This window comes from Vulpes vulpes, chromosome 11 (assembly GCF_048418805.1).
Source record: "Vulpes vulpes isolate BD-2025 chromosome 11, VulVul3, whole genome shotgun sequence".
Lineage (NCBI taxonomy): Eukaryota > Metazoa > Chordata > Mammalia > Carnivora > Canidae > Vulpes > Vulpes vulpes.
Window position 1 is genome coordinate 21,474,960 of NC_132790.1, and position 9,929 is coordinate 21,484,888.

The window sequence follows — 9,929 nt, forward strand, 5'->3', positions numbered from 1 at the left end:
AACCTGAACAGGCCAATAACCAGGGAGGAAATTGAAGCAGTCATCAAAAACCTCCCGAGACACAAGACTCCAGGGCCAGATGGCTTCCCAGGGGAATTCTATCAAACGTTTAAAGAAGAAATCATACCTATTCTACTAAAGCTGTTTGGAAAGATAGAAAGAGATGGAGTACTGCCAAATTCATTCTATGAGGCCAGCATCACCTTAATTCCGAAACCAGACAAAGACCCCACCAAAAAGGAGAATTACAGACCAATATCCCTGATGAACATGGATGCAAAAATTCTCAACAAGATACTAGCCAATAGGATCCAACAACACATTAAGAAAATTATTCACCATGACCAAGTAGGATTTATCCCTGGGACACAAGGCTGGTTCAACACTCGTAAAACCATCAATGTGATTCATCATATCAGCAAGAGAAAAACCAAGAACCATATGATCCTCTCATTAGATGCAGAGAAAGCATTTGACAAAATACAGCATCCATTCCTGATCAAAACCCTTCAGAGTGTTGGGATAGAGGGAACTTTCCTCGACATCTTAAAAGCCATTTACGAAAAGCCCACAGCAAATATCATTCTCAATGGGGAAGCACTGGGAGCCTTTCCCCTAAGATCAGGAACAAGACAGGGATGTCCACTCTCACCACTGCTGTTCAACATAGTTCTGGAAGTCCTCGCCTCAGCAATCAGACAACAAAAAGACATTAAAGGCATTCAAATTGGCAAAGAAGAAGTCAAACTCTCCCTCTTCGCCGATGACATGATACTCTACATAGAAAACCCAAAAGCCTCCACCCCAAGATTGCTAGAACTCATACAGCAATTTGGTAGCGTGGCAGGATACAAAATCAATGCCCAGAAATCAATGGCATTTCTATACACTAACAATGAGACTGAAGAAAGAGAAATTAAGGAGTCAATCCCATTTACAATTGCACCCAAAAGCATAAGATACCTAGGAATAAACCTTACCAAGGAGGTGAAGGATCTATACCCTAAAAACTATAGAACACTTCTGAAAGAAATTGAGGAAGACACAAAGAGATGGAAAAATATTCCATGCTCATGGATTGGCAGAATTAATATTGTGAAAATGTCAATGTTACCCAGGGCAATTTACACATTTAATGCAATCCCTATCAAAATACCATGGACTTTCTTCAGAGAGTTAGAACAAATTATTTTAAGATTTGTGTGGAGTCAGAAAAGACCCCGAATAGCCAGGGGAATTTTAAAAAAGAAAACCATAGCTGGGGGCATCACAATGCCAGATTTCAGGTTGTACTACAAAGCTGTGGTCATCAAGACAGTGTGGTACTGGCACAAAAATAGACACATAGATCAATGGAACAGAATAGAGAACCCAGAAGTGGACCCTGAAATGTATGGTCATCTAATATTCGATAAAGGAGGAAAGACTATCCATTGGAAGAAAGACAGTCTCTTCAATAAATGGTGTTGGGAAAATTGGTCATCCACATGCAGAAGAATGAAACTGGACCACTCTCTTTCACCATACACAAAGATAAACTCAAAATGGATGAGAGATCTAAATGTGAGACAAGAGTCCATCAAAATCCTAGAGGAGAACACAGGCAACACCCTTTTTGAACTCGGCCACAGTAACTTCTTGCAAGATACATCCACAAAGGCAAAAGAAACAAAAGCAAAAATGAACTATTGGGACTTCATCAAGATAAGAAGCTTTTGCACAGCAAAGGATACAGTCAACAAAACTAAAAGACAACCTACAGAATGGGAGAGGATATTTGCAAACGACATATCAGATAAAGGGCTAGTTTCCAAAATCTATAAAGAACTTATTAAACTCAACACCAAAGAAACAAACAATCCAATCATGAAATGGGCAAAAGACATGAAGAGAAATCTCACAGAGGAAGACATGGACATGGCCAACATGCACATGAGAAAATGCTCTGCATCACTTGCCATCAGGGAAATACAAATCAAAACCACAATGAGATACCACCTCACACCAGTGAGAATGGGGAAAATTAACAAGGCAGGAAACAACAAATGTTGGAGAGGATGCGGAGAAAAGGGAACCCTCTTACACTGTTGGTGGGAATGTGAACTGGTGCAGCCACTCTGGAAAACTGTGTGGAGGTTCCTCAAAGAGTTAAAAATAGACCTGCCCTACGACCCAGCAATTGCACTGTTGGGGATTTACCCCAAAGATTCAGATGCAACGAAACGTCGGGACACCTGCACCCCGATGTTTCTATCAGCAATGGCCACAATAGCCAAACTGTGGAAGGAGCCTCGGTGTCCATCGAAAGATGAATGGATAAAGAAGATGTGGTTTATGTATACAATGGAATATTACTCAGCGATTAGAAACGACAAATACCCACCATTTGCTTCAACGTGGATGGAACTGGAGGGTATTATGCTGAGTGAAATAAGTCAATCGGAGAAGGACAAGCAGTGTATGTTCTCATTCATTTGGGGAATATAAATAATAGTGAAAGGGAATATAAAGGAAGGGAGAAGAAATGTTGGGAAATATCAGGAAGGGAGACAGAACATAAAGACTCCAAACTCGGGGAAACGAACTAGGGGTGGTGGAAGGGGGGAGGAGGGCGGGTGTTGGAGGGGAATGGGTGACGGGCACTGAGGTGGACACTTGACGGGATGAGCACTGGGTGTTTTTCTGTATGTTGGTAAATTGAACACCAATAAAAATTAATTTAAAAAAAAAAAACTTTAAATATGATATGCATGGCATGACATTGCTTTAAAGGATATAATGGATTTTACTGTGAGGCTTTCACTCTTCCACTCATAGCTTTTAGTTTAACTATAATTGCAGAATGACAAAATTTCACAATGTAATATAAATTTTCAGTAAATACCACAATGCACACTTTCAAGAAACAGTATGTACATTTCTGCAAATCTTTCATTTGTTTCCTCTGTTTATTCTAATAATACTTATATATTATGCCTTTGGATACAATAATAGAAATGAGATTGTGTATTCTATGATTATTTAAAAATGTATTTTTCTAGAAATTTATTTTACAAAAACCTTATTCTACAGTTTTGGGACATTAAAAAAAAAGTGGTCCTTCCTCACTGATATTTTGAGAAGAATTTTTCTAGAGGCCTCTCTCTATATGTTCCCATGGAAGTATATCCACCTTCGTGATTCAGTCGTTTTCTTCAGCAGAGGAATGAGCTAGGGTAGATCAGTAGATCGTGATTTACTCTAGGTTGTGTCTTCCCAAGTTTATACTTGGAAATAAAATAGTAGGAAGTCAACCTGAATACACACTCATATCACATTCACAATTTATTTTTATTTATTTTTATTTTTTTAATAATAAATTTATTTTTTTATTGGTCTTCAATTTGCCAACATACAGAATAACACCCAGTGCTCATCCACAAATTTGACACTAACAGAAATAAGGCACATATTCATATATCCATTTGTCTGACTTCTATAACTATCTCTTAATTAGTTTAAAAGAGAAAGCAAAGAATGTGTGAACAGTTATTAACGTTCAAATGTCAAAAAGAGTATCAAGCTATGGGATAGTTTACAAATCTCATCTACTGATATTCCAATCAGCTTCCTAGATTCACTGAAGATTAGTTTATGAGTCCCACTATTTCTCACTGCTGAACTCCTACAACTCCCCTGAGCAATGCCATCATCACTATGGATGCTTCCTTCAGCAACCTTGACAAACAGATTTTTGATACACATGGTTTCTCACCTAGGTTCCGGTGATCCCCATCTGGCTGGCAAGTCCTGTTCACCTTATTTTTGTGGCTCAACTGTTTTGTGCTCTTTTTTCTTTTTAAACAAAATTCACATTTTATTTAGGTTGAAATAAACTATACAAAATTGATTTTCTTCACCAAAAATAACAGCAATATTTTCTGTATTATTCCTAGATAACCACAAAACACTTATTTTTGTAGGTTTTCCAGGTTTTGTTTATAAATCAAGACGAGGCAGTAGATAATAGTCATGGGAAAAGACAGAGGAAAACAGACAAATCAGTTGTCAGTATCCATGGCCTCTGATCCTGTCTTGACCATGAACAGAGGTGTTCAACATACACCTGCTAAAAAGCTTACGAAGACATAGGTGTTCAACGTATACTTGTTAAACAGCTCATGAGGATGTAGGCTCAACAAAGGAACGTAAACAGCAACAACCCAATGTGGAACAATGGCAGGTTCTCTCATTCAAACTTTAAGTATAACTTGTTCCTTTAAGTTCATTTGACAAAGACAATATCTACACTGCAATCTTTGCTTGGCAAGCTCACTTTTCTCTCTGTCTGGTAACTCCCTTAACTCCATTATAGATTTTTAACTTACTAACACCCCTACTATTCAAAGATCATTCGTGAGCTTCCTTGTAACATTTTACAAAATGTACTCCTTCTTCCCACACCTCTTCAAAATCTATTTTCTCCTAAGAACTGATAGCTCAACACCCGACAATTGGATCCAGTGATAATAAATGTTATGTCTAAAATGACTTAACTAAAACAATTCCCGAGTGCTATTAGCAGAGATCCCGTAGAAGTGTAATGTGGCACTTTCAATGCTATCTTCTGGAAGAACAGTTATGTCTCCAAAGCACAGGAGTTCAATCAGGGGCCGTTTTAAATAGGCAGATTATCAATGGTTAATGTACTTAATGAGAGGTCAATAAGTCAAGATATTCAGTGATTAAGTGGCCTACATACACCTGACAGCTTTTCTTTCTGTAAGATGTTTCAAATTTCTTACAGAGTTTTCCAAATATCAAACATAAGAGCCTACTTTAAAGTCTCTTAGGTATTTTCAATGGTTTCTGAGTTATCTGTAGGAAGCTCTGACTTAGTTGTATAGAGTTTGATATATGTGTCTACCATTAAATCCAGATCATGTTTTATATCAAAATTTATGCTAAGCAAAGCCAAGTTACTTGACCTTTGGTCCTTCAAAGTGTTCCTCAGGTATGCTTTGAGACACTTTCGCCCATTTTCATAGCGTTCATTCTCAACCTTCATCACGGGAAGAATACATAGGACTTTGAGCAATGCATAAACATTAGGAAAAAAACTTGATGTCTGGTAGATGTAGGGCTTCATAAATGGTGGATGGAAGCTCTATATCTTTCCCTCTGTGTTTCCACTTGATTCTCCAGCAATGCAGCTCAGCTGAGAGTGTGTCAGGATTGGACAGGTCACTTCTGTACATGTCAGCATGGTGCCCCTCCGATGTATTAAATTTGAGCTGTCCCGTGACAGAGGGTACAAGAGATAAGCATTTAAGAGTTTTGAGGTGCTGTTCCGAGAATATATCTTTCAGTTCCTGAATAATGTGTTCCACTGTTGGAACACTTAGAGTTTCTTTATAGTAACTTTCAGAGGTGAGCTGAGATTCCAGGTTACCTTGCTGTGCTCTGCAGAATTTGCCAGGGAGTTTCATCTGAATATCAAGTTTAGTTGCCAAATTTGTGGCTTCTTCGAACCAAAATTCATGATAAACTTCAATATTTTCCATTACTTCATTTAGAGAATGCAGCACTGCAGTCAAGCTATTGACTGTAAAGAAGACATCAGAGGTTTGCCCCTGGAGATTTTTCCCAAAGGCTCTTGTAAAAGATAGAACATTCTTAAGAACAACAATGGTAACGATGAAATCAAAATCTGTTACTGCACTACAGAGTACAAAAGCTCGACCAGCTATATAGTTATTCCATCTAATATTCGTATCACTATTTATACCATCTAAACATAGAACAAGTGCTTGTAGGAGATCCACTAAAATTTCAAAAGCATCATGCCTGCCTGTCCACTAAAAATGGCATATTTTCTTCAGTTCTTTACCCTTTTCCTCATTATTCTGAAAGAGGACAGAAATTGCATTGTTAAGCTCCAAAAGCAGTTGTGGAGATCGATGGAAGAACGAACAAACTTCCTCAATTGTTCCTAATGCAACAGATACTCCCACCACAGGCACTGATTTTGCCAACCACATGTTTAAGTCACAGGAAGAACAAAGTGTGTAGACAGCTTGGGGATATTTCTCTAAAAGTCTAGAAGCAACAATTTTCATTTTGGTATTATGTTGAGTGAAATAAGTCAATCGGGGAAGGACAAAAATTATATGGTCTCATTCATTTGGGGAATATAAAAAATAGTGAAAGGGAATAAAGGGGAAAGGAGAAAAAATAAGTGGGAAATATCAGAAAGGGAGACAGAACATGAGAGACTCCTAACTCTGGGAAACGAACTAGGGGTGGTGGAAGGGGAGGTGGGTGGGAGGTGGGGGTGACTGGGTGACGGGCACTGAGGTGGGCACTTGACGGGATGAGCACTGGGTGTTATTCTATATGTTGACAAATTGAACACCAATAAAAAATACATTTATTAAAAAAACAATTTTCATTTTGGAAGAAAATCCACTAGATACAATGTAAGCCTGACCACGACAATATTCCATATTTAACCCCCACTTCTCAGTTATTGTAGTGTGAAATTTCACAGCCAAAATTTCCGCATCGGCTTCATAAGGAAAGAAGCCCCAAAATTCCTCTCTCAGGTTATGAGATTCATCAACAAACCTCACCAACACAGGCAAGTGTTCTTCCCCTATGTCCACTATATCATCAGTGATGATGGAAAAGAAGTGAGAGTCTCTCACTTTTCCGAGGGTTTCCTCCCGGATGCAGCTCTCACAGATTTCTAGCATCTGTTTCTGCTGTGTTTTTGAGCAGAACAATGTGTTAACTGCTGTTGTCTCAAAACGCTTTCTTAGAACCTCTTCACCAGAATTTATCCTGCCCCCCAGCAGTGCTTGAAAGTTATCAGGGGTACAGAGACCCTTTGGGATTTCATCAGTTTCATGCCCATCCAGAGGTATGTTTTGTTTTCCCATAAGAATCAAAATTTCAAATAAAGATTTTAGGTACTTTGTTTTCTTTCTCTTCAAGAGTCAAAGGTAAAATGTCTTCATCCTGTTCTTCACCCTCTTCTTCTGCACTGGGGTTCTGAGCATTGCTGTTGTTTATTTCTTTATGTTTGGGTTTCTGTTCAGAAGTTTAATCAATCTTTTTTCTGTTTCAGTGTCCGGATTTCATCTTCACTCGATTCTTTTATTCGTTTTCTGTGTCTACTGTGTGGATTGTTCAAATGACTGGTAAGATCAAATATTGTTGGTATTGCATATCACGAAGAACTGTCCTATAAGGACTCTCCCAATGACTTCACAAGTATCTGCTTCAATTAATTTTGAGAAATAAAATAACCCAATCATTCTTTAGTTTTCTGATGCCTCTGCAAAATGTATAGCTCTACAGATCATAGAGGTCTCAAAGTGTTTGGCACATAATCGATAATGTTTATTTAGTTGATCAGGTGTTTTATCTTCTAAATCTGCTCTCCTACAATTCTCCCCCCATTTCTGGCATCTGGCCGGATCCCGCGGGAACCTGAAGAAGGCCAGGCCCCACTGCGTGCTCTTCCTCGTGCAGGTAGGCAGCATCGTCGCCCAGGCCGGCGGGCCGGGCGTTTTGTGCTCTTCTAAGCAGTCACAGAAATGAACTTTGCGGGGAAGCTTTCTTTGCCTCTGAGGAATGGTTGAGTATGCTCCTTTGTGCTCCCTTAACATCATCTGCCATTCATCGCAATGCATAAGATTAGTTGAGCAAAGTATCTATACAGGTGATACGTTCTTTTTACCAACCCATAAGCTTTCTGATTGTAAGCAATGTGGGTAGTACTTACTATCTCTATTTATTGCCAGTCTATGCATTTATTTCCTATAGCAGATACTTCATGAATGTCACCGGGCTGAAATTAGATAAATCATTGTGTATTTATTTTAAAAAATAGTTTCAAAATGGCAGATGGACAGCATAAAAACTTTGAACTTCCTCCTTACTTCTGAGACCTTGTAAATCCATTCCATTACTCATTTGTAATAAGCTCTACATACTTTTTGTGTTTTTTTAAAAAATATATCTTATTTATTTAGGGGCACCTGGGTGGCTTAGATGGTTAAGCGTTTGACCTAGGTTATGGTTATGATTCCAAGGTCTTGGGATGGAGCCCCATGTCAGGCTTCCTGCTCAGCAGGAAGTTGGCCTCTCCCTCTCCCTCTGCTCCTCCTCTTCTACCACACCCTTGCTCATGCTTTCTATCTCACTCATACTCTGTCTCTCAAATGCATAAATAAAATCTTTAAAAAAGATTTCAGCTATGTATTTGAGAGAGAGATTAGAGCGAGAGAATGAGTGGGGGAGAAGCAGAGGGACACGGAGAAGGAGATGGAAAAGAAGACTCCCCACTGAGCATGGAGCCTGATGCTGGGCTGGATCCCAGGACCCAGATACCATGACCTGAGCCAGTGTCAGATATTTAACAGGTTGAGTCACCCAAGTGCCCCCCTACATTATTTTCTAAGTACAATAACTACATTTTGACGTCATTGCCTTATAATTTAAACTATATGTGTACTCTCTGGTCTAGGTACACTATGCAACTGTCTGGCTAAGGTGTTGGCCAATGGAATGGTGGAATGAGTAGGGCTCAGATCTAAGAGGTGCCAGAAATGTAAACACAAACATCTAAAGAATGCTGACATCTGGTAAGTCTGGAAGAGATGATTTAGAGACACATCCATGGACCCCTAATATTTGTAGGACACAACTCTAAATTCTGAAAATGGGAAGGTAAAACCCTCCAATTCTCCAAATCGTATGGTTTTAATTTCATATCTAACATAAGGATAAGGAATTTGCAAAAAGAAAAAAAGTTATAGGATAAGACAATTTGTGTGTGAGAAAGTTACCTGCTGATATTTGTATAAGCATTCTTTATTAAATCCAAGCAGAACATGTAATGTCATTCATGGCCTGACGCTGGAACAGAATGTTTGCTGCCAGTCTCACCACAAAAAGCCATTGGCACCTGGGGCAGTAGATTTGACCTTGAGGGAAGAGAAACACCAGGTTTAACCTGTTTTCTACTACTGTAAATAGTAAAGTGAGGGAGGATTTTAAATGATAAGGATGACTTCAGAGCAAAACATGATGATGAGCTCTTTTTCGTGGCGCCTCCAAGGCGGTAGGCCGCTTCAGGATGAAGCTGAACATCTCTTTCCCAGCTACTGGCTGCCAGAAACTCATTGAAGTGGATGATGAGCGCAAACTGCGTACCTTTTATGAGAAGCGTATGGCCACAGAAGTCGCTGCTGATGCTCTGGGCGAGGAATGGAAGGGTTACGTGGTGCAAATCAGTGATGGCAATGACAAACAAGGCTTCCCCATGAAGCAGGGTGTCTTGACCCATGGCCGCGTCCACCTGCTGCTGAGTAAGGGGCATTCCTGCTACCGACCCAGGAGGATTGGAGAGAGGAAGCGCAAATCTGCTCGGGGTTGCATTGTGGATGCCAATCTCAGTGTTCTCAATTTGGTTATTGTGAAAAAAGGGGAGAAGGATATTCCTGGATCACTGATACTACTATGCCTCGTTGCCTGGGGCCCAAAAGAGCCAGCAGAATCCGAAAGCTTTTTAATCTGTCAAAAGAAGACGATGTCCGCCAGTATGTTGTTAGAAAGCCCCTATACAAAGAAGGCAAGAAACCTAGAACCAAAGCACCCAAGATTCAGCATCTTGTTAATCCACGTGTCCTCCAACACAAACGTCGGCGTATTGCTTTAAAGAAACCGTGTACTAAGAAAAATAAGGAAGAGGCTGTAGAATATGCTAAACTTTTGGCCAAGAGAATGAAGGACGCCAAAGAAAAACGCCAGGAACAGATTGCCAAGAGACGGAGGCTGTCCTCTCTGAGAGCTTCTACCTCTAAGTCTGAGTCCAGTCAAAAATGAGATTTTCTAAGAGTGACAAAATAAATAAGATCAGACACCAAAAAAAAAAAAAAAAA

General features: G+C 39.5%; 2 pseudogenes; one reads left to right on the forward strand and one right to left on the reverse strand.

Moving 5' to 3' along the window:
- Window positions 1–4,823: 4,823 nt before the first annotated feature.
- On the reverse strand, window positions 4,824–7,526 carry LOC140594362 (52 kDa repressor of the inhibitor of the protein kinase-like; annotated as a pseudogene).
- A 1,563-nt stretch (window positions 7,527–9,089) lies between these two features.
- LOC112911747 (small ribosomal subunit protein eS6-like) lies at window positions 9,090–9,929 on the forward strand (annotated as a pseudogene).